This window comes from Emydura macquarii, unplaced genomic scaffold, assembly GCF_026122565.2.
Source record: "Emydura macquarii macquarii isolate MOO-44397 ecotype Brisbane River unplaced genomic scaffold, CSIRO-AGI_Emac_v2 contig_1045, whole genome shotgun sequence".
In the NCBI taxonomy this organism is placed as follows: domain Eukaryota; kingdom Metazoa; phylum Chordata; order Testudines; family Chelidae; genus Emydura; species Emydura macquarii.
The window spans coordinates 13,604,242-13,630,664 of NW_027131182.1; positions in this window are offsets into that span (position 1 = coordinate 13,604,242).

Below are 26,423 nucleotides of genomic sequence, written 5' to 3' on the forward strand. Positions count from 1 at the left end.
TTGTTTGCACTTGGAGAGGAAGAGGATGTCTGTCTGTATCTGTGCGAGTTTTTTCATGAAGTTGGTAGATTTCCATTTCATACGGCTAAATTCAGTGCCTTCCATGATGAAAAATTCCAGAGGGGTAGCCGTGTTAGCCTGTATACAGCAAAAACAACAAGAGCCCTGTAGCACTTTAAAGACTAACAAATTTCTGCAGGCATAAGCTTTTGTCGGCATACTGTGTTGTTTCTTACCCTTGGATGTATATATATACCTCCTATCTCATTTCTATTTCATGCATTTAACAAAGTGGGTTGCAGCCAACAAAAGCTTATGCCTGCAGAATTTTGTTAGTCTTTAAAGTGTTACAGGACTTTCATTGTTACTGCTACACAGAGGATCACAATATGGTTGCTTGGTCCAGGAAGGAAAGTAAACTGCACCACCCTAACCCTCTTGTAGACTGCTCTTCCCTCCATGTTGACACAGCTGTACAGGCTAGCATGTCAGAGTGGAGCCAAAGCTCTGACCATACCCTATTGATCTTTCATGGGACGCAGAGTAGCATCACATAGATGCTGCTTTTCCCCTAACACTGCTACGAGTAATACAGGTGGCCAGAAAAGAGAACTAATGGGGCACCTACCACTCTTACTCCATATAGGACAAGACTGCAACTTACCCTAACTCTAGCCATAAGTTTAATATCTTCTTTTATAGGTGAAGCTGACCTTTACATGAACACACAATATGTCCTGTAGTGTCCAAAGGCAACAATTTTTGATGAACAGATAGCATCTATTCAGATATATAAACTTGTATAAACATTTTTCAACTACCAACTCAAGCAATATTTTCCTCCCAACTCAGGATCTCTCAACAATTAGCGGTCAGAGGTTTTTCTTGTAACGTTTCACAAGTTTACTGGGCGTATTTCTGTATTAGCGCACATATACCTCTTTCCAAATTAGATGAGGAACTGTAAACAGCACATCCCCAATCCCATTTTTAGATTTAATTGTACACATTTAGTCAGATTTGATTAATACCACCATTTGGACTCTATTCATTGTGACGATCATAAAGATCCTCTCCCACTTGATATGCTGATAAATGTCCCTGATTTTAGCTAGGTGTACCAGTTACAGCAAACAATGTATTGAATGAAATTCAACCATTTTTCTGTTCACAACTATCTGTTATTTTATATATATATATAAATATTAATATCTATATATATATTATCTGATATTAATTATTTGATATAAACAGATTTATTCATTAATTGAAGTTAGTCAATAAATGGTTTGTATAGCATTTCAGCCTATGGATTTCTTGCAAACTATTCACCACAATTATTGTTTCACATATTAACAGTTTTTAATTATAAATTTTAGCTTCTGACTAGTTACACACAAGAAGTCACATGGTATTGTTTCTACGTCCTGATTTGACTATCAATCCTACAAAACAGCTTTTTGAATGGTTGTTTTGACACTTCCAATGCAAATATTTGAGCAAAAACAAATTCACATGTGAATTTGAATCATTTTCTTCTTTTCATGAACATTGTTGCAAACAATAATTCTCTCATATGAATGTCCAAATGAACAGCACTTTGATACTATGGTGATAAGTGTTATAGAAAAGCTTTAATAGATAACCACTAAACCAAATTCATGGTTTGTATTCAAATTAAGGTTTGCAAATATCAGCTCAAGACCTCCTAGGAACATACAGTTTCACTAATAGTCTAGTATCATGTAATAAGAAAGAATGGATGCAAAACCCATGAAATATAAAACATCTCAGTAATGCACTTCTTCAGAGTTCCTTTGAGGCAAATCAGGTTTTATTATATAAAATAATTAGAAATATACAGCCAATGAAGTTTGGTAGCCTGCAGTTCATAAACAGAAATGATAATGTCTTAAGAGAGGAGGTAGAAATAAAAGAGAAAAAATAATGAGACAAGAACATAACTTTCCTAGATACTCTCAGGTACAACATGCCCTAGCAAAAGGGTGTGTATGTTCTCCAACAAACTTTACTATACTGACATTTCAGCAAATTAAAAAAGCAGCCACAAAACAGATACTACTACTCTTGCCCTCATGCAATGCGCAGCAATTCCTCCACCACTTCACATCCAGCATTTCTTGGTTATCTGAGCAGTCGTGGATGATGTTATTACTGCTATATACTAAGCATAACTCTCCTGAATTATTGTTTGGGCCCTTCCCTTATGGCAAAGTTTTATAGAATTTAATAGAAAATTATAACTTTTCATAGTTGTTTTTTCACTATCCTATCGAACAAATATAAATCTCTATGAATTTGTATAGGTTGTCAGAATAATTCCTACAAAACTATATTGGTTTCAGCCCTACTAAATGCCATATGGTTTTTCCAGTTATGTCTCTCTTGAGTATATCCTGAGTTGAACTATTGCAAGAATCTTAATTTCAGAACTTTAATTCATTGACTCCCCACCAGTCTGCTCAGACAGAGTAAGACATTTGGATATTTTTACATCTCTACAATACTTCAGATTTCCCATGCAAATTGAGAATTCACTTTATAAAGCCACTGTTAGCGTGTTGGGGCTTGTCTCCCATTTGCCATGTTTACTCCTCCAAGTAGGAGTTCCATTGCTTGTGCTTTCTTATGAATTTGATTGCATTGTCAGCCTTGTGATTTATTTATTTAATGGTTATGTTTATTAAGTTTAATTTCAGTAGCAGGAAAAAACTGGGACAAAATGGCTGAAATAACTTACTTTGTACTATAGCACTTGATAGCAAGTGTTCAGATTAATGAGCAGGATAGGGTGGATTTCCTAGTGTTTGGCAGAGTTCATTCCACACACAGAGTATTACTAAATCATCCCTGCCAAGGGCACTTCTTGTTCATGGCTCTTAAATACCATATTTTTTCCTTTTAGAATAGTTCCTCATACTGTCAATTCAGGTACAAGCCTCCTCAACAGGGGAAAGGTAGTGTCTGGGCTTTAACAACTCCTACCATGCCTCCACAGCAGCCAACAAAGCTTTCAAGTACAGAAATAATATGCTCCCCTTGTAAGCCAGAGAGTTCAGTGATGTACTGCGTCTCAGAGCACCCAGGTACAGTTGTGAGCCTGTACCCAAGACTGTGTGTTTCAGGCACAACAGATTTCTCTTTCTACATGTATCAAATAGATAAGATATTGTCCAAAACTAGTTTTGTGTCATACAAATATATTATTACAACAAAATCTGTAAAATAAAAAAATACACCTTTGAAGTTGATATTTTAATACATTTAAACTCTAGGTATCATAAAGTCAATGCATTTTAAGTACACAGATGCTAGAAAAAAAAACCTTTCAGAATTGTTTTTCTTTTGAAAAAATTACAAGTAGCAAAATATGTGTCTAAGATCTCCAAGCAAGTGATGAAAAGGAAGAACTGTGCAAGCAATGCAGATAGGGGCATATTCTACCCTGTCACTCAGATGTAGCAAAGGGCAAAACTTGGCTCAGAGCAGATTATAATAACTAGCTTTTCACTGTACACTGGTGCATTACTAACAGATTTGAATAACAATTCATTCCAGCAAAATAAAATGTCTGGGGGTAGAACTGGCTTTAAGATGCCTGGAATTTTTAATATTTGCATCTAAATGAGACCCATTGCACTTAACTCGATCCAAATACTCTTGACACTCTGAAAAGGGAGTCAAAGCACCTATTTCTTTTTATGCAGCCTTTATGAATGGCAGAGTGCTCATTTTTTTTTTAAAAAAAAAGCTTCCTTTAGTCTTCACTAATTACAGGAACTGCACACAGAGCTGCTGTCTGCAACTTTTACCAACCTCTCCCTCAAACTTCAATCACATAACTCATTTGTTTACAATTACTATGGCAACAATGGATGCTATGGAAACTGTTAATAAACTGTCACTGGCAAAAAAAAAATCAAGAAAGAATGACGACATTTTACAATAAATTGTTTCAGATTTTCAGCCTGATTAATTCAGAGCCCCAGATTCTGATCCCCCATCCCCTATCTCACATTCACTCGTATCTTACTTCTAGAGTAGTCCCAGTGGGTATTGTACTACTAAACCAGAATCAGAGCAACAGAATCTAGCTGTAATTTTTTTTCCACTTAAATAGTTCTTTTCAATTCTCTCTTTTTTTTTTGACTGAAACTTCTTTATATGAGGCATATTTTTAAATCCACCATTCTCTTTATGTACTATTATCTTTATAGTAATGAGAGCATTATAGTAACTGAGCACTTCACAATCTAATATATTTATCTTCCCAATACCACTTCCCTACCTCCCAGGGCTGTTAATCCCATTTTACAGATAGAGAAGTGAGGCACAGAGAGACTAAGTGACTTTCTCAGGATCACAGGAAAAGTCTGCAGGGGAACAGAGAATTCAATCTGGGTGTCTCAGGTGCCAGCCTAGGACCCCAGCCAGTGAATGATCCTTCCTTACTATAGCAAATTTGTATAATGTATAATTTTTTCCCTCTAAAGTACAGACACAAATAATCAGAACTTTTTAAAAGGTACAATATAAAGAAAAAAGACAACAGTGGCATGGGCTACCAATAGGTGCAAGCCTTCAAGGAAGTTCTTTGCTGGATGTATTATCAGCAGTAGAGACAGCTGGGGCACCACACCAAGTTGTCCCTGGGCCTCATGTCACCAAGTGGTTCCAAGAATATTTCATGATGCTATCACAGGGCCAAATCTTCTAGCCCCAAGAATGCCACCATTGTTGCCATTAACAATCTATTATTGACTTTCATTGTAATTAATTCAAGTTGTACATTGCAAATTCAATGTGTGTAGTATGTCTCATTTAACAGAAAATAACAAGATCTAGAGCAGCTATCATAGTTATAATGGCAAGAACTGCAACTGAATGTAGAGTTCAAGAAAGAGCCTGAGGAAAAATGTATAATTCATAAGTAATAGTGTAATTCAATACAGAAAAAGGAAAGTTGCTTGTGAGGAACTGGAGTTCTCTTAATATCATGCGTCTGTAGTCCATATTCTAGGAATCCAAAGAGTTTTTCAGGAATGCTGGAACACTCACAAAGCAGCTAACCTTTGAGGGGAGTATGAACACATACCTAAGCATTCTAATCAAGACTCTAAAAGGCCTTCATTTCTAACAGCCAATTCCTCTTGGCTTGTCTGATATCTAATTTTAGGGCTGGTCTACACTACAGACTTTTGTTCACCAAAGTCAGCTTTTTGCGCCAAAACCATGGTGCAATCCACCTCTCTCTTCCCCACCAACCCAACTCCCCTAATTTTGCAACAAAATAAAACAACTTCAACAAGAGGCATATAGCTTTTTGCGCCAAACTTTTAGCAACAAAGTGTCAGTGTAGACACCACGCTTGGTTATGTCTCAGTAAATGGCCTCTAGGAAGTGTCCCACAATGCCCATCTTGACCATCAGTTTGAACTCCACTATCCTGCAGCCATACACCCCTCTAGAGTCATGAGGATTTTTGAAATTCCACTTCCTGATTGGTTGGCGTGGAGAGCTCACATCACATTTTCCCAACTGACCATGGCAGCTCCACACGCCAAATGCTCTCCCGCTTGGAGCACACCAGAGCTTCTGGATTTGATCAGCATTTGGGGAGAGGAGGCTGTGTAGTCCCAGCTCCGCTCCAGCTGAAGGAACTTTGATACCTTTGGTCAGATTTCTTGTGGCATGGTGGAGAAGGGCTATGAACGGGACAAGCTGAAGTGCCATGTAAAAATCAAGGAGCTATAGCAGGGGTACCAAAAGGCTAGGGAGTCAAACCATCACTCTGGTGCAAAGCCAAAGACCTGCCGCTTCAATAAGGAGCTGGAAACCATCCTCAGCAGTGACCTTACCCCCACTGCCAGGAGACCCGTATATACCTCCGAGGGCCCAGAGGTAGTGGACACTGGACTCATCCATGATGAAGTTGTGGACAAGGAGGTCAAGTTGGAGGATGATGTGGAGCAGAGAAACTGGCTGTTTGGTGACATGGGGAGTCAGGACCTCTTCTCGACCTTGGAGGTTTTGAGCTAGTCCCAGCCCTCCAGCTCTGGTGTGCAGGATGCAGGAGAAGGGAGCTCTGGTAAATGATTTTTTTGAGCAGATGCTACTTGGTTACATGAGGTACAGCTGTCCTTTGCTTTGTTGCATTATACAGCTGGTTGAAGGAATAGAAATGCACAAGAGTAGCTGTGTTTGCATGTGCTTCCCATTCCTCTGTGCAGCTAGGCAGTGTAGTGAAAAAGTGTGTTAATGCACCGACACTTCAAGGGAATCCTCCAGAGAGATCTCTAGGAAACTTTCCTGGAGATACTCACCAACACTCTGCCAGAGATTCGTTGGCAGAGCTGCTTTGTTTCTTCCCCCATTGTAGGAAACTTTCCCGCGCCAATCGGCAATCACTTGTGCAGTGACTAAAGCAGCACAGAGGCAAGCAGAATATGGACCTGGTTTGAAGCTGCTCACATCGAGGAGATGCACCTAGCATCCCTGCTTATTCTCAGGGGTGAGATCAGCTTCAATGGGCCCCGACCCCTGTGGAAAATAGGGACAAAATTTAAAATTGTGCCACCATCTACTGCATCAATACCCCAGACAACCACCCAGAACCTTCTCCCCAGCTTGAGTGCCCCCTCCTCCCAGGCATCACTCACCATGCCCCAGGCAATCATTGAGCTGTGCATTTGGCAGGAGAGAATGAGAAAGAAGAGTATTTTACAGTAATGAATCAATGCTGTTAGTGCACTGACAATAATACTTCTATTCATTATTTTATTGTGCTTCTACAGATGTGCCCTTGAGGGGAAACCTCTACTCACCTGCCAAGTGCCTGCAGCTGATAAGAAAATGATCACGGAGAAGCAAAAAGTAGATGTTCCAAGAACTCTTCCAGTCCTCTGAGGTAGAAAAAAAAAAAAGAAAAAAAAAAAAAAAAAAAGGACATAGAGACACAGTGTGACCGAAAATCAAAAAACTGATAGGCAGGAGAGAAGGGAAAACCAGGAGGTGGTGCACACAGGACATTGGGACTGTTGAAAAATGCCACGATTTGCAGTCAGAAACCCATGGAATGATGGGATGGAAATCACTGCATCATGAGACTTTGAGCTCACACCCATGATGCACTGTGATCCTCTCCACCTTCCCACAACTCCTAGCAACACAAGGTGGCAAGTTCTACGGTGGGAGAGCTGCCCACAGTGCACTGCTTTCACTGTTGATGCTAGAGCTCCAACTGTGGACACGTTTCAGCAACACACAGTGCTGTGTGAACAGGAACGAGCATTGTACTTATAGCACTTTTTATCATTGCTGTAACTTACGTCGACAACACTCTCTAGTGTAGACAAAGCCTAAGACTCTGAAGAGTCAAAGGAGGAAGATGGTTCTGTGAAGATAATACTTTTGAAGAACCCAGTTACTACTAAGTACCATTCCTTTCTCCTTCATAGAATTGCCTCTGTAGATTAACAAGCAGTAAAAAAACCAAGAAGAAATTCTGGCGAGTACTTTACTGACTAGATTTTGAAGGTATGCCTTCCTGGATTGAACATCTGATTCAATTACAGTCTTGAGAATAAAAGTGTGAATCATATTCCAGGAGGCAGTCTAACAAATGTAAAAGACAGAAATATTACTGAGGCAGCTAGACTTTCTAGAGTGACATCTAAAGCTTTCTGACACTGGTGATAACATGACAGTGCAAAGATTCAAACAATCTTTGAACCAATACTGCTTTCTCTTAGGAATCCCCAAATTCCGTGAACCACCAGGAAAATATAGTAAGGGGTTTAGTTCTCCAAAGAACCCTTTTCATATCCAGTTTGACCTGGATGACCTAAAGGGCTGTGATCTATTATAGATTAAACTCTGACACTATCTTGGGCAGCAGTACTAGTAGTGTCACTTCTGTACTTATGTAGTGTCACTTGGTACTTATGAAAAGTTCTAAAGATCATAAACCAAGAAAATGAGATATCCACAGGAGCTGCCTATCGGAGTACTAGCAGCATGCTTTAGGGCAGTGGTTTTCAGTGTGTGGTCCATGGACTCCTAGGGGTCCACAGACTATGTCTAAGATTTCCAAAGGTGTCTGCACCTCCATTTGAAATTTTTTAGGCAGTCACAAGTGATAAATGGTTGAAAACCACTGTTTTAGGGGGAAACCACTGCTACAGCCCTGGCACAATGCTGAGCAATGACTGAGAAACAGATGAGCCACACTGAAGTAGTTCAATTTCCTACATAATAATCTAGGAGCTGAAAGGCAGATTTGAGGGAAATAGGTCCCCCTGCTCCATGAAACCCAGGGGGAAAAGAAAAAAAGTCAGAATAAAATAAATATACAATCAGTATGATCAGAATTGATGTTTACAAGCCTTTTCACACTTTCTTCTCATCGCTGTATTATAAGCTCATTTTATTTTTGGAATGGAAGGATGCACAATCTAACTCTCTGCCCAAAATTGGTTTTAAAAATAATTATTGTTTTATAAATGAAGTAGCAATTCTCTTGCAGTAATGACCCAAGCCAAGTGGGTCTCATTAGGCTACTGGGGCATTTCTTAGGCTGTCTCATAATGCACAAAGGCTACTATCATACTCCTTCTTGTGTCACAGTGAATGCAGTAGTGATACTTCTATTAGTGATTTAGGTAGGGCATTTTAATGGCCCTATCCTTCACTTAAAGGAAACTTTGAATAAAGTCACTCTAGTTATAATGGATTAGATCTTCCCCTTTAGATCAGTGCATGGAGAGGTTCCTTCCACAAAGAAGGGCACACTTGGCTACCTCTGTAGCACGACCTGCTAACTTGCTCTGGAACCAGTGGATGGCTCCCCACAGGTCCAATATCCATTCTGGGGATGACAGTGGAAAATGGATAGGCTATGGAAAACAATGGGTGAGATGCACATTATCCCCCTCCATCCTGTGAAGAGTTGGCCCTACTGAGAAGCCAACACCAGTAGGTGGCTCAATAGTGTGGTTAAGTGGTCTAAGCAAAAAGTTCAGAGCAATAGACATCCTCATGCACAATCTGCATAAAACAAACTATAATTTTGTTGAAAGCTTAGCCCTACTGATGCTAAATTTTTAGTACTGTTTATGCAAGTAGGAGGATGAACTGGAGACTAGTGACTAAAAGACCCAGGGAGACAAATCATCCTACTTTCATGAGTAATTTGTTATGAGCAACAAGAGAGCCTAGTTCAATGGGGTAGAAGAAATTAGAATCAATGGAGAAAATCAGAAAGACTAGCACACAGTGATATAAGTTAGTGGCCTCCATACCTCAAGCTTATTTGTTAAATTGTTCCTTGAAAAATTCTTCTAATTGTTGTCAGCTCTGCACAGATCCCAGCATGATAACCTATTCTCCCACTGCAGAAGTGGGGCCCAGTGATGGTATGCTGATTTCCAAGCTGTTTTATATAAAACAAGGCAGTAAAGATTCAGGATGCTTCCTAAAAAAAATCTCACTGAGCTTCCCTTAAATCCTCAAAACACTCATTGCACAGAGCAGGGTAGTCATGATGGACGGGAGCTATTTACAGACAGGAGAGGAAGAGCATGGGTGTAAAAAAAATTTTTATAGGCCACACCTGAAAATTCTAAGGCTGGCTCTGTAGTCCTCTAACTAACCTCAGGGGCATAAATAGGACAACAAACAGTAATATAGCTTGAAAAATGTCTAAGAAACTGGATTTATTTTATTTACATCTGAACTCACCTTCTCTGTAAGGGGATGGAATAAGAGGCCACAAAGGCTGTGACTTTAGTATCTGGGTAACATGATTAAGGCATTAATAAAGACTGAACTCTAATTTCACATAAACATATATACTGGTTCAACTGTAACGAGGGAAGTGTGTGAAAATGCAGGAAATACTATTGCTAGAACTGTCACGTTCACAATTAAATTTAAGGAATCTTGAACAAATATTTCTTTTCTTCTTCTTTTCCCTTGGTTTGAAGTTTTCCTCTGGCTACATATAAAGTAGGTTCTCTTATTCTGCATTTGTTTGCCACTAAATTGTTAGCACTTGGATGTCTTTAAAGACTTCTAACAATAAGTATGCAATGGGCTGAATGCTTTTTAAAAAAAAAATCCTGGAGAAACGTTTACAGGGCTAACTAATGTTGCATATTAAGTTGCAAAACTGAGGGAAGTAAAAAGAAGAGAAGCTATTTTGTACTCACTATTCAGGGTTTTGGGTATCCAAGCTAAAGCAAGGGTCCAAAGAACAGGAAGATAAGGTCATAGCAGTACCACATGAAGTGGACAGAATCCAAAAAAATCTTTTTGAAGGTATCCACTCTTGTAACAGAACAGAATGTACTCTTAGTTTGAAACAGCCAGATTAAAATATTGCAGAAAACCTCTGCAAAGTGCATTCATAATACGGCTATGTACAATTCTTACCACATTTAGAGGAAAAATCCCATTCCTTATGCTGCATAACATTATGAATAAGAATGTTTGCATCAAGCTAATGGAAACCTTTCCTCTGAATTCTGTAACTCTGTGTTGTGATGAAGATTGTCTAGTAGGATGCTGTTTGCAGCCTCACCAGAACAGTATTTTCAAGATGAGGGAAGTGATTCTTGTGCTCTTTCTCCTCAATCATCCTTGACATGTGATATCAATGCCAAAATCCTGAGCAAGTGTGGTCATTGACCATCCCATGGACACTTTTTGGTAAGAATAAAGGGGTAAACTATGGCCAAATCCAGGTCAAATTCCAATCTGGATATTTAAATTCTGCGCAGCTAAATTCTTCCCTGCACTTTCAACCAGATACAGTATTCTTCTTCATTTACTGTTTTAAATTGTTTCTCTGAAGGCTAGTCTAGACAAACTACTATGGCTCAGCAACCTGAGGTGTCCATTTATAGCACACTAGCATTCTGTGCATCAACTGTCCTGTGGATCCTACTGCTGTGCATTAAAATTTCTCCAGTGTTCACTGACTACTCCTGTTTCAGAACCTTTAGTGAATGGAGCTGGGTCCACACAGATAGTTAGTGCAGATTTACGTGCTAGCTTGTCACGTACTAACTGTTGATCTAGACAATCCCTGCTGCCAGATTTCACTCCAGCAGTGGCTACACTTGAGGGATAGGAAAAGAGTCATCCATGTTTATAGTCAGAACTTTGTTACACTTTTTAGAGGCTATAGGATTAAAGGTGCTATTTCCTATTAATTAGATGATTAACTTTCTGACTGGATGTTTAGTGTGACCGTGGGAGAAATTTTTCACTAGGAACTTTCGATCAGTAATGCACTTAGTCATTATTTCCAATGAACCTGTCTTCATTTTGTAATGTAACCAGTCTGACTGTACAAGTGCTCCTATGCCATCTTCAGTCAGCATGTCTCTGAAGAACAGTTTAATATTTTTAACATTTTTTAAACAATGTGGCTTATACTCATTGGACCATTAAGTCTTCCTTCTCCTTCCTGTCATCTTTTGTAGGATGAAAACAAAAATGTGGTGCTTTCACATAAAAGCTGAAAGCTCCCACAGTCTCTCTGTAGAGAAAAAAAATTAAGATTAACTGCCAGTCTGAAAACCTACTATGCTAGCATTTTGACATATAGCAGTAAGCCAAACCTATGTACTCCAAACAGCAACAATATTTTAACACAATTCCAAATCCCTTCATTATATGTATGAGATGTTGAGGATTAAAAACACCCCTTAAAGTCACAACATCTTACAAACATGTAGTGTAAGATTTGTGAGAATTATCAATTATCCACTGCAAAGTATCTTCTTCCACAATATATCTGGTAGTTTTATATGTGTCCTCTTAGGGAATGTGTGTTTAATTTGTCATATACAAATTAAATATCAATACAAATTTATTTCAATACTTATTTACTAATAAAAAGTTCATCAATTACACAACCAGTTCAGTATTACAATTAGAAATAGTTGAATTATTTAGATTTTTTCATTAAATACCTTATTCACAAATATTTTTCCTCCATCACTCAATCAGCTGAATAGATGGCTTAACAGTATTCGACAGAATAAAAAATGTTGGCTAAATTATTTGCCAGTCATTCATTAAATTCATTCTGCTCCAAAAATAAGACTAGTTCCCCCTGCTATACACATCTGAAATAAACAGCATATTATTAGCATATGCTAATATCTCAAGGGTAGCTGGAAACTGAGTTCTGCTGGCACCAACCCAGGTGGAGAAGCCCAGTGGCAGATAATCTACCAAGGGCTGTAGTTATGGTGACACACTTCAGGAAGAGAATATTGGGGCTGGTACAGCATAAACAATGGACAGTGTTTGCGGAAGAAGGGATGTGGCCTGGGGAGCACAGAATGCACTACTGCAGGTAGATATTAAAGCCTGTGCTCTGTTGCAAAAACTGAGGAAAGACAGAACCCTGCCCTCAACTTGGTGAAAGGAGTTTATGTGCACAGAGAGTAGGTGACAATTATCACATTCCTAACTTATTTCAGCTTAGCCCAGTGATTTTAATTTCTTCTAACCCAATTAATTAGGTGTCCTTATCCCTCCTAATAAATTATTCATGAAGGCAGGATGAGTTGTTTCTCTGGATTTTTATTCACAAGTTCCTAATGCTTCCTGTGTGGTTCCAAAATGAAAGATCTTATTTATAAAAACACTAACAAGAAATGGAAAAAAAAATATAGCTAGTTTTATGCAAACTGTGAATAAGGATATATATCCTAATGATGGCTTTCATCTATGTGCAATCATCTCCACGCATTTCAAGGGGCTCTCAAGGGCAATAGACATCTAGCTGAATCCTGATATGTTTTCACTTGATCAAGGTATGAATATAATATAGAGGCTGTGGTGATTTGGATAATCTGTCAGTGTACAATTTGCAAATTCTTATTGATGTTATGAATTCTGTGTATAATTCCAACCTTCAGTATGTAGTAAACCAGCCATGGGCTGACAAGGACTCTGCCATATATCATACATCCTGTTTGGAAGAAGCCATTAATATGTAACAACTGAGTTCTGGCAGAAAAATGGCTATGCTAAAGAGGGAGCAGAGCTGGAAAAATCCACTTATTCCAAGTGGTCTGCAGGCAGAGAGTGTTGGAAGAGAGCAAACTCCCCAGAGGGAAACAAAGAAACCAGGTGCTAAAAGTGGCTTTTAAAAACTGTAAAGTTGAGAAACCAAGGAGCATGCTTCCCAAGCAAGGACACTGACTATTGCACCAATCACAGCTGAAGGGAGCTGGTTGTAGGGATCACAGAAAAGATGCCATAATCTAGAGGACAAGTCTGAACTGGACAAGTGAGGACCAGGAAAAGGGACCAGGAACCCTGAAAGGACTCTAACCATATATCAAAGAATGCTCAGAAGTGCTGAGGAAATTGTGGCAAGAATGGCATACAGGTGTTTCTTTTTTTGCACGGATGTGTATATCTCTTATGCTGTCTAATGTAAAGAGTGATTGGTTTACAAATTCCTCTACAAAGGCTTAAACTATCACATGAAGTGGTCAACTATGAACTAGAATACCCATCAAGGTGCTGCTCTGGGGAGGTTGAGTTTAAACTACTCAAGAGTCTTGGGTTCCAGGCAGCTACACTGCAGAGTCCCATTTCCGAGTTGAGATACCAGACACAGAGTCTATGTCCAGGGAATGAACCTGGCACTCTCTCTTTCTTCAGCTGCTTGGAGCCTACTTAGACCCTATGCTGGTTAAAAGCACATGGATACAGTGCTGGGATCCAAATACAGCAGCCATAGCTGTGTCAGTGGCACTGAGGCTGTTGAAATGAGCAGTTTCCCTAGACCTTTCTTACATTTTGGCAAAGAGCTACTTTAGGTAGAGGACATTTTATATGGGTGTTTGGCCAAATCCTGAATCCTATCCATACATGCATCCATAACAGCACTGGTGAGGCCTCATATAGAAAGAATGTGGACAAATTGCCCTCCAGCGGAGGACAACAAAAATGATTAGGGGGCTGGAGCACATGACTTATGAAAAGAGGCTGAGGGAACTAGACTTGTTTAGTCTGCAGAAGAGAAGAATGAGGGGGGATTTGATAGCAGCCTTTAACTACCTAAAAGGGGGATTCCAGGAACGATGGAACTATGCTATTTTCAGTGGTAGTAGATGAACTAAGAGCAATGGTCTCAAGTTGCAGTGGGGGAGGTCTAGGTTGGATATTAGGAAAACCTTTTTCACTAGGAGGGGGTGAAGCACTGGAATGGGTTACATAGGGAGGTGGTGGAATCTCCATTCTTAGAGGTTTTTAAATGCGGCTTGACAAAGCCCTGATTGAGATGATTTAGATGGGGTTGGTCCTGCTTTGAGCAGGGGGTTGGACTAGATGACCTCCTGAGGTCCCTTCCATCCCTAATCTTCTAAGATTCTAAGATTCTAAACAAGGTTGTTACTATTCAGAACTGAAAGTTAACTGTATGACATGTCAAATAGAAGTCAACAAACAGCTTGCATTTATTTGCAAGTGTCAATTCCTGCACTGTCCAATGTATGGTGTAAAACGGAGGCCTCTCCTATAGAAAGGAGCAAGCTTTTGCACCTATACCAGAATGAATCATTCTGCAGTACAGAGAGCCAGGAAAAACTGCAGTAGCCATTTTAAGGATTCTAGAAGCAAGAAGAAAGAATATCAGGCACTTCCCTCCCCAACTCTGCCACAATCTTGCACACACAGCCAACAAAATCAGAAGATAGAAAAAAAGACAAAAATCAAACAACTTCTGGAACAACTGCCACTCAGGACTAGTACTATACACCTCCTTATCTCCAATGAACCCTAGAGTGCCCAGTACATGTTTTGTATCTCATTCAGATTGTTTAGCCTGATGTTATTCTATTTTCAGAATGTGTTAAGTCATTAGGTGTATACTGGAAATGTCTCTAAGAGAACTGCATGAGAGCATGGTCATGAGTCACACATAAGCAGTGGTAGTTACACAGATGTCACATTCTCAGTTACTAGGAGCTCCATAAATCTAGACGTTGTAGCTCAGAAGATAACTGAGCTATATTGATCATGTCTACTATGATTGAGTATTTACACATCAAATATTCATTCATTAAACTTCCAGGGCTCTGTCAGCCCATTAGCACAACTTCTATTGACTTCAAAGGGAGTTGCTTAGGTGTAACTAATGGCATAATCAGATCCATAAAGTCCTGTCCCAGAATCTATTTGACTCAGTATAAAACCCAGAACAAATCCATGCAGGAAGAGAGGAGAGTAATTTTTGTTGTGGATCCTGAGTTCCAATTAGGAATTTTTAGGCTAAGTTCGCAAGACATTGTAATATATTTTTCCCATAAGGGTCTTAATTTATAGAAGACCCAGTCTTGAATTGCCTTACACAGGCATGTTAAGGGCTCATGCACCTTAAAAGTTGTGTGTGAGAGTATATGGAATTTCAAAGCAATAGACACCCTGTGCAAGGATTCTCCACAGCCCCTTGTAAACCATGGAGATATCCATGGCTCTCTGTAGAGTCGGGGATGTTGAATTTTCAGAGGCATGGTCAGTGGGTCAATGACTAGTATGAAGTCAAATGGCACAAAACCTGCACAGCACAGAAGCAGTGGCTGTGTCTGTTACCTTCAATCCCCTCTACCTAGTCCCTCTACAGTTCGAGGGACTAGGCTGCTCCTGCAGGTCACAGGCCACTCCTCTAGGTCCAGTCAGTAGGCAGCACTAGCATCTCTTCGGCAGTGCAGTGGTCAGTCTCATGTCCCAGCCCCAGGGGAGAGATGTCCTTCTCCTCCAGTGGCTCTCCCCGAATGAGCTGCAGGGCCTTGCTTTTATACTTCCTCTTCCTGTTCCACACCTGCACTTCCAGTGGGTGGGTAGTGCCTTGCCTGGGCCTGACCACCAGGTGGCATGGGTTGGCCCTTCAGCATCAGCCTCCGAGGGAGGCCACACCACTTCACTACATAGGACAACTTCCAAAGAAGTAATCTCCCTTTCAAACACCCACTTTAAACTCTCACCCAGTGTTTCAAAATAATTTTGTATAACTGTGACATTCTGGGGTTCAATCCAGATCGGCGGGAGGTTGTGTTACTGCCTGCCCTATAACTCTGGGTGCCTTAAATGCTCTCCTACTGTGGTTCAGATCCCGGACACCAACAGCCAGCAGGCAAGTGCGCAGTTCCCTAAGTGTCTGTGTGCTGTGCAGCCCTGGTTCAACACTCTGATCCCAGCTACCTGCCTACAACACAACACCCCCATTCTGGTCTCCACCACCCTACTACTTTCAGGGTGACCCTGTACACTCCCAGTCCTGAATTTCCACAAAACCATCTGCCCTGAAGTATCCAGCCCTCTCTGGGACTCTCAGAAAAGTAATAAGATTCATTGTGCCTGTAAAGAGACAAAAGCACTGCTTATTACTTTAATTGGAGTTAACAATCACTTCAATTCAAAAACAGAACTGTATTCATGTGGACTGAAAGTAAAACAAGTTTATTTAATCAAAAAGAGGTAGGTTTTAAGTGAGTTCAAGGACAAGGGATAAAGACAAAAATGGTTCAAGCAAATGAAAGTAAAAATATGCTTTCCAATGGCTAAGACTTAACTTAACAAGCTATATAGTCTTTGTTGAAGGAAGATTTCCTACCAATCTCTCTTCTTTCCAGCCATGTCTGACTTCTTTCAGTCAGTACCTTCCACAGAAGTACAATGTGCAAGTTTTCCCTGTCTTCCTAGGCAAAAGATAAAGATGGAGACTCTCTCTGTTCCTTATATTCTCAAAGGGATTGTTTTTGTCTTACTAGTTAGCAAGGATTCTTGGGGATTCAGTCTCTTGCATCTCTCTGGGGTGTAGGAGCCATGTTAATTCTCAGTGTCTTGAATTTGGCTGCGGATAACCCCTGCTGCTTTAGATTGATGGCTTTGTTTACTGCTCTTTTGTAAACTGAGGTAAATTCACATTCCTTTGTCTAAAGCAGACCTGTTTATCACCTTTAAGGCTGTCTTGCCTTAACATGTTCTAGTAACATCATACAGAGGGAATTAATAATTTCACTTATAACATTAATGCATGCATTTTATAATTATATTAATAACCAGCATAGTGCTGGTTTTTATATGATACCTTACATGGTACCTTTCAAATAAATACAATGAAAACAGTATTGGGTGTAGTGAGTTGGTTGGGTCTGATGAGAGAGTGTATCTTATGACAGTGAGTATTAGGACTCTTAAGGTCACAGCAACCTTTAGTTAAAGGCCAATCTTTCTTTAGGAGATAATATTTGCTAATATTCTGGGTGAACTCTTAAAACAAGTTTCACTGTATACTTTGAATATCTGTAAACAAATCTCCTTATTATCACAAAAACTTCTCTGACCAAACTGACTCATCACGTTTTTCCTCAACTATTGCTGAGTGCTCAGCAGATTTACCCTCGTTTTGGTTTGTGTGCTGGACTATGTATGGTGGAAAATGAACTTAACATTTACAATGAAGAAGAAGCCATCTGAACATCTCCACTCCTCCCTGCATTAACACCACACTGGTGGCTCCGTATCATAGCCAGCATTATTCTAACTGCATCAGGCTGCCTTTTATACCACCCTTCAACTTTCCAGAAGGACTGTGGAGCAATGTGAGGTGTTCACTCTCCACACACACTCTCTTGCTGAGGCGAAACACGATGTTTTGACATCTCAAGGAGCCCTGCTGCCATAAAAGGACATGAGACTGGAAGTGAAAATTGAATCTGTCTCCTTCTTCATAGCAATGCACATACCCACCATTAGACTTCCAGGTCAACTTTTAAAAAGAAACAATGTATATTTCCTTACAACAACAACAAAATGAACAAATAACCTAAGACCGTTCTCCAGATTCCTGATACAGATTGCAAGCTAGCTCCAAGGAGTATGTGTAAAGCAGTGTTCCTACTCACTGCCTTTCTCAGCTTTTGTATAATCACCTTATAGTGAGAAAGCCATAGTAATGCCCTGAAAATCCTGAAGTCCGTCAAAATATGCTACCACTGAAGGTAGTGAAGCTGTAAATGGATTGACACTCTGGGTTATGAGGTCAGGCAAAACAAAACTCCTGGTTCTCTAGAGATGCTTAAAGGTAAGTGCTAGATTGGAGTTCTCTCTTAGTCAATATTCAAGTATACAAAAATAAGGGTTTCTCTCTTGTTTCACAGCTCAGAATAAAAGACATTCTCCAAGCAAGACTGATTATTTCCCCAGTGCCTGTCTCTCTCCTTTCCTCCTAGAAGAACAATATAATATATACTGTACATTGATCCAGTTATTAAAGGAGAGGGAAAAAAAATAGTTCGAGGGAAGAAAAGAGGACATGAGAAATATTGCGGAGAAGTAAAGGGAGTAAGAGGTAGGGAAAAGAGACTGGAAAGAATGAGGTGAGGAGAAAGCTGGGAAAAGTGGAAGTGAGCCATATTAGTGGTGGAGGATAGGAGAAGGAAAGATATTTTGTCTTTTATTAAATATATTGGAAAGGTGGCAATATTAGCAATGGCCTCTTCTCAAGCCCTATTGCTTACTGCAAAAACAGACCTTTTTGACCTGCTTGCACTTCCCTCTCCCAAACTCCATTAATTCCTAAATGCTATAAAATCTACCCGTTTTTCAAATCAGCTCAGCTGAGTGGTTGAAGTGAGCGAATTGATCAGATCCTCAGTTCTGAATAATCAACTTTCCGTAATATGTCAAGAATCTGGTACTGTTCCTTAGCATTTAGTGCCAACAGCAACCTGAATTTCAGCTCTTTGAAATGGGAAAGGGTCAAGAACTGAATTGTGAGTGCCAGTGACATAGCTTGGCTTAAAAAGTAATATTATGCATCAAATGTTTTACAACAAAAATTTGTGACAATTTTACCATTGTCCCTAAATTGGCTGATCGTCCTTTTAATTTTACATACAACTCCCAACCAACATGTCCAAAATACCTCTCCTGTTTTTTAGCCATATGCCTCTATTAAGATCAGAAAGGGCATTTTTGTGTAACAAGCTTCTTTCTCCATGACCACAGCCTTCTCTCTGGTCAGCAAGAATCTTGAAAATAGGCCTTTATTTATTTATTGTAATTGTTATACAACACCCACCCCCATGTAACTGGCTGCTTTACAAAAGTTAGCAACAACAATAAATAAAATAAGTCTGGACCCAGTGGCCCAGAGAGAAGCAGCTTCTCTGCCAAGAAAAAAATAACCCAGAAAAGAAGAGCTGGTGAGAAAAGGGAGGACAAATTGGTCAAAGATGCACTGACCAGAAAGGTCAGCACAGTTTGCATATCTTCACACTCATATGCCATCATCACTGCTATATGTGAGCATCTTAAACTCAGTCCTGGAGACAGATGCAGGCAGACATATTCAGGAAGTGTATCATGGAAAAAGAAAGGCTCTGCACCTGTGTGGAAATCAATGCAGTGCAATGAAGACATCAAGAACAAGGACAAATCAGCCAACTGCATCCTCTTTGGAAGAACACTGGGGGAGCAACAATCACCTACTATCCTGATCTTAGATTATCAAGGATTTTATGTATCATTGGCATAAGAAAGACCTTGAAAATCCAAATGTTTTCACCCACAGGGATATGTTAATGTGCAGGTCCTTAGAAGACCCAAAGTCAGTGTCCAATTATAGCTACTTCTTTTGTTGTTCCTCCCTCACATCCTCTGTTGAATTCAAAGGTGCTTTTGGATGTAAATAGCACATACTGTAGTACAACTGGTACTTTATAACTCAGTTTAGGAAAGGTTAACTCCAGCTTCACTTTACCCTCATACCAATGTCATATTTGAGTCAGACTTGATTAGACTCTTTCACTTGGCACACATTCAAGCCATTTATAAGTCTTGCTGGTTTTTCTTACATCATATCTCTAAAATCCAGCCTTTTCCTTGTCATAAGAACATAAGAATGGCCAAATTGGGTCAGATGAATGATCTATCTACCCCAATATCCTGTCTTCTGACAGTGGCCACTGCCAGATGCTTCAGAGGGAATGAACAGAAATGGGAAATTTTCAATTGATCCATCCTCTCTCATCCAGTCCTAGGTTCTGGCAGATAGACGTTCAGGGACACCCACAAAATGGGGTTGCATCTCTGACCATCTTGGCTAAGAGCCATTGATGGACCTATCCTCCGTGAACTTACTTAATTCTTTTTTTTAACCCACTTATATTTTTGGCCTTCACAACATCCCCTGAAAATGAGTTCCACAGGTGCAAGGTACCCAGTCAATATGAGACAGCTGAAATCCCCCATTATTATTGTGTTTTCTATTTTCATAGCCTCTCTAATCTCTTTGGGAATTTCACAATCACCATCCTCATCAGGTGGTCTCTAGTATATTCCTACCGCTATACTCATTATTCAAGCATGGAATTTCTATCCATAGAGAGTTACCTGCGATAGTTTGATTCATTTAAGATTTTTACTATATTTTGACTCCATGCTTTCTTTCACATATAGTGCCAGCACAACTTATTCTGTCATTTCTATATATATTTGTACCCTGGTGATACCATGGTACATTCCACCAAGTGTCTGTGATGCCTATTATATGAATCTTTATTTAATACCTGGCACTCAAGTTCACACAGCTTAGTATTTAGACTTCTAGCATTTGTATATAAGTTGTGGCTGATGGCCAGCTTCCCTCCAGTGGGTCTCACACCTTCCTGCTTGTAGTGGGCCAGGAAGTTGCCCGTCACCCCGTCTTCCCCAAGGAGGGGGTAGGGACCCGGGCCCACCCGCTCCTCCGGGTCCCAGCCCAGGGGCCCTATGAGAAACAGCTATGTGCTGCTGGTACTGCTTTCCAGACGGCACACTCTTCCCCTGGGCTAATTTTCCCCCTCCTTCAGTCCTTCTGGCTTCTTGAGCCGGTACCTTCCTCCTCACTGCTCTACCACAGCGCTCTGCTCTCCAGTCTGTTCCTCTGCACAGCTCCGTACTCCTATCACCACAGCTCAGCACTCCTACTTCCTCCAGCTCGTGCCCTGTGTGTTTGGGGCAGAGCCCTTTTATGGAGCACCTGGCTGATCCTTAATCAGCCTCAGCTGCTCCTAATTGCCCCCAGTGGCTCTGAGTTAGTCAGCAGGGAACAAGGCCCGGAGCATTCTGGGGCTCACATATCTCCAATCCAGCACTCTTCTTCTGCCTTCACCATATCACAAAGTATATTTGTATATACTTATAAAATTTGTCACTTTTTAGTTGTCTGCCTTCATGAGATGTAATTGAATGGGACTCTTTTTCATTTGACTGTTTCTCTTCAGTTCCTACCTGTAGTTTATCAACTTCCATTCTTTTCTCTTTACTAGACTATAGAGAATCCCTGTTAATAGATCCTCCCCTGAGGGATGTCTCTGTCCGAACCCTGTGCTCCTCCGCACCTGTCAGTTTTCTTCCAACCCTATGTCTAAAAAACCTTCTATGATCTTTTTAATTTTACATGCCACCAACCTGATTCTACTTTGGTTTAGGTGGAGGTCACCCTTCCTGTATAGGCTTCTCCTTTCCAAAAAGATTCTTCAATTCCTAATAAACCTAAAATTCTCCTCCCTACACCATCATCTCACCCATGTATTAAGACCCTCCAGTTCTGCTTGTCTAACTGGCATCACATGTGGAACTGGAAGCATTTCAGAGAATTTAATTTCTTAGCTAGCACTCTAAATATGGCCTCTAGGACCTCGCTCTTACCTTACCCTATGTCACTGGTATCTACATGTACCATGACACCAGCTCCTCCCCAGCACTACATATAAGTTAGTCTTGATGCCTCAAGAGGTCTACAACCTTCTCACCTGGCAGGCAAGTCACCACGCAGTTCTCCTGGTCATCACAAACCCACTATTTATATTTTTAATAATCAAATCCCCCATTACTATTACCTGTCTCTTCCTAACTGTGATCTGCTCCCCCAGAGGGATATCCTCAGTGCAAAATAATACCATAACATCATCTGGATAGAGAGTCTTAACTGTGGGATCATCTTGGCTTCTCATTCTAACCATGTCAACCTCTCGAGTCCCCAGATTAGCAGCCCTTCATCTCCTAATCAAACACAAGCACAGAAACCAGCACTTGTCCAAGTAACACCTGAGTTAAAGGAACAGTCAGAAATACCTGCTCCATGGCTCACTGCCAAATAATGGGTGAAGAGCTACTCCACACACTAGACTATTATTTTAATATAAGTCCTCATATGTGTTAGTTGTGAGGGTGTCCTCCACCTACTGAGAAACTTGAAATATGCTTTGAAGCTTTTTGACTTGAAAAGTATCTGCACATTTTATCTTATAGGTGAAAAAGAACAGGCATAGAGCCAAAGCTCCGTTACCTGAATGTTATTTCCTATCATGCCTGCCTTGCTATCCTAATAATATGATTCCCTTCCCTAAACTCTACTAGTGGTGCTCTGTCTTCTTTGTGTAGAAACCTACCAGAGTAACAGTGTGTATATAAATAGCTATGCTTTGCATGTTGTGTATAGTTAGTAAACATAGTTACGGGGACCCTCCTGTGCCGATATATGTTCTCCATATTACCTTTGTTGTGTAAAGAACAAAACCCAACATGTATGAAATGTTCACATTCAATACTTTCAACAATTGAAGACCTCTAATTACTTGACCCTATCATCCCATTCTGAAATTTTCCCCTAATTTTCCTTCTCAGCAATTAATGAAAAAATCACCATTTTGTTCAACTCATACAAATGTTTCAACTGGCTTCACCTGTAAAGTAAACAAGATTAAAAATAAAACTTCAAGGAAAAACATAGGTAACTGAGACATTGAACAACTCTTCACAAGCAAGGATGGAATGGACTCTAAAATATCAACAAGAAAAAAAAATAGTATGAGGATGCTGCATTCCCATTCAGGTTGCATTTGTAATTAAAAAGTTTATTTAAATACATTCTGAACTCTGAAAGCACTCTCTTTTTTTCAAGAATGATCTATAAAGGGCAATGTTTAATTAACTCCCTCTATAGATGGTGTTACTGAGGAAAAAAACAGCTTAGTGATATGTAGGGTACATAATGTCCTGTTAAATTTTAAAAAAGACATCACAGTGCCACAAACTACACCTTCAGTATTTATTTAAAAATAACTGTCATATATTATAACTGTCAAACTGTAGAAAATATTCATATATGAAAGGATATAAAAATAAAAGCAAAGAAAACTTACGAAATTAACATAGTTGATCAATTTTCTACATTCTGAATATATAATAAAATTTACAGAGTATGATCTGGATCAACAGCTGGGATGAACTGGCATTGCTATATTGAAGTCAACAGCTGATCCTATGCAGGTACTCTATGTTTATGTACAGGGAGCATGTCTGTGTCAAGAGAATAAAATAAAATGCTTTGAAAACATTTTTATTTATACAGCTGTTCTGTTGAATTTGGACAGAAGTGTGCTATAAAAAACAGAAGATTATAATAGAATTTCTCTTGCTTTTTGAAGACTGCTGTGCATCCTGAGTTCTGGGCTCTCAGTGGGAAGTAATGCATGGAGATTATGAAAGTATCCTTTATTGTACTGTGTTAAAGGTGCCTGTATGAAGTGAATAGCTCCGAGATCTTGGAACTGTGGAAGAGGTTATTATAATGTTCTGATACCCTCCTGTGGGAAGTGAATGTGTTCCCTTCTCCAGAGCTCTTATCTGGAGCACTCAGAAACTGAATAGAACAGTGAATTGCTCTAACACTGCTTGGAAGACCAGTGTAGCAGACCTCCTCTGGGAAAAAAAGAGTTTAGTAATTAAAAAAAAAACAACCAAGAGAAAGCTGAAAGGGTCTTCCAACTGCAAGGCTTTATTATTGTAAGCTTTGTAGCCACACTAAAAGGGAAAGTTTGAAGTTTGGAACCTATTCCATACTTCTGAAAAATACAATGGTTAGTTACATCAACTGTCAGTTCAGAAGGAAATAGTTTAGTAAATTGCACCAGTGCAGAGAAAAAAATCCTCTTACTGGCTTCTACAAGGAAATATTTTATATTCATTTGAGGGGCAAGTCCAGTTATATGGTTTTTTTTACTGCAAATGTAACTCTTTTAGCTTCCAGATGATTTCCATGCTGAGGTTTAATCATCAAACCCAGACTGGCAGTCTCTGGTCAATCTGCCAATGGGACAGGCAGGCCTGGTCCATTAACTCATACCTCTTTTCTGTTGTCTGAGGCTAGATACAATTTTCCAACCTCTTTTTTGTTTTTGGTGCATGATGTGCCACGGGAAAAACCTGGCTACACTCCAATCTCTTATCAGTTGATATTTAATGTCCAACTAATATCAAAGGCCCTGATCCAGCTCTCATTGAAATCAATGGAAGTTATAATGACTATAAAGTGGGAGTAATTATTGATGCTTCTGGACACAGATTCTAGAATCTATAGTTCCCTCTGATTCTACAAGCCCCATGTTAAGCATGGCCTGTACTGTTTAGTGCAGTGGTTCTCAACCCATAGCCCACTTGCGACCCAATCAGTGCACAGCTGTGGCCCATGTGACATCCTTAGGGCCATATAGATAGTAGATATATTGTGTGGATGTGGCCCATATAACAGAGAGCTGCATATGCGGCCCACAATGGTAAATAGGTTAAGAATCATTGGTCTAGTGTCACCCCTCCAGGATATCCTTCATGCCCATCCTTAACTAAGCAGTAATGGAATGGACTATTGATTACAGACTCCACATGATGGGCAATAAACAACAGGCTATTTTCATTTCCACTTTTCAGAAACAGCTCATAACCACAGAGTTTTATCCTATACCACAATGGTGCACTGATTTTAGGTTAAAGCAACTCAAGGCTTTTGGTGCCCTTCACTAGAATTGAATTCCACTTTTATAATACCGTCCCACACTGTGGATATATATTTCTATTAATACACATCAACTAAAATAAAATGTAATGGTTCATAGTTGTTTGTTGGTTTATTCTGTAGTGCACAACGTATGTGTTATTACAAATGTCACTCAGTATACACGTAGAATATGCATTCATATTATTCAGGATTATGGGCCTAATTGCATCATTGCTCTATACGGTGTGTATTACTATACACCAGTGCAAAGTGGGAGTAAAACACTACCAGATTAGAGGGGTAGCATTTTACACTTTGCACTAGTGCAGATGACTACTTAGGGCTCAGGGCAGGAAAAGAATCTGGTCCCATACATATGAATCAGCAAAAGAATGGAGACATGGAAAAGAATATGAGGTTTTTAAGCTGAGGCTTGACAAAGCCCTGGTTGGGATGATATAGCTGAGGTTAGTCCTGCTTTGAGCAGGAGGTTGGACTAGATGACCTCCTGAGGTCCCTTCCAACTCTAATATTCTATGATTCTATGATTCTAATAAACTAACATTTTACCAGAAACTGAGCCATATTCCACCTTCATTCTGAACACAGATGTCATGACTGAAGATAGAATATTATCTGTACAGTTATTTAAACTATTTCTTTTCAATTTTTATTAAGATTTTACATAAAAACTTTAATAGCTCATAACAGTGCAAAGCCCCTGGGATCTTGTTTAAAATTGTCAGAAGGCAACATGAACAGGGCTGATGATATTGATAAATTCATGTTATACAGCTCTCATTTTATTCTCTTACCATAAGTTCTGGAATTGCTGTAGTTCTGTCTGAGATAATTTATTAGGGACCTGAACTTGCATTCTGTTGAGTGGTCTCAACTTGTGCTGGAGTTAATGGGAGCTGAGAGCACCCAACCCTTCTCAGGAAGCATGCAACCACCTTGTGGAATGATGCCTTAATCACATTACATACCAGTATAAAGCCCTGTCCCAGGTGATGTGTTTTAAGATTATGGAATGAACTCAAAGTGTGAATTAATGGCACAAAAAGGGTTTCCATAGTGATTTTAGAGGCTAAATGAATAATCATCAGGAAATGGAAATCAAAACACAGCTGATTCAGGCCCCTATTCAGCACTTCTGACTCACTCCTTATGCAAGTAAAGCTCCCAGTGAAGACAATGGGAGTCCTGCCTGAGTAAAGAGTGGGTCAGGAGTGTTGAACTCCCATTGTCTTCAGTGGGAGCGGTGCCTGCATGGGGAATGAGTCAGGAGCAATGCTGAATGGGACCCATTCACAGAGCAGCTAAGACAGACACCCAATACATCACTATTTTGAAGTTAACAGTAGGTGGTAGACATAACTGGAAGAAAGACAGCCATTTTGTGGAGTTAGCAAAAGACTTGTATAAAGCGTCATTTAAAATGAATTTGCTTGTTTTGCCTTTATCTGGCTGTTCACTCTTGAGGTCATTTGAGTTTAACAAATTAATTAAAATAACTACTTTTTTACAGTCAGTTTGTAGGCTGACA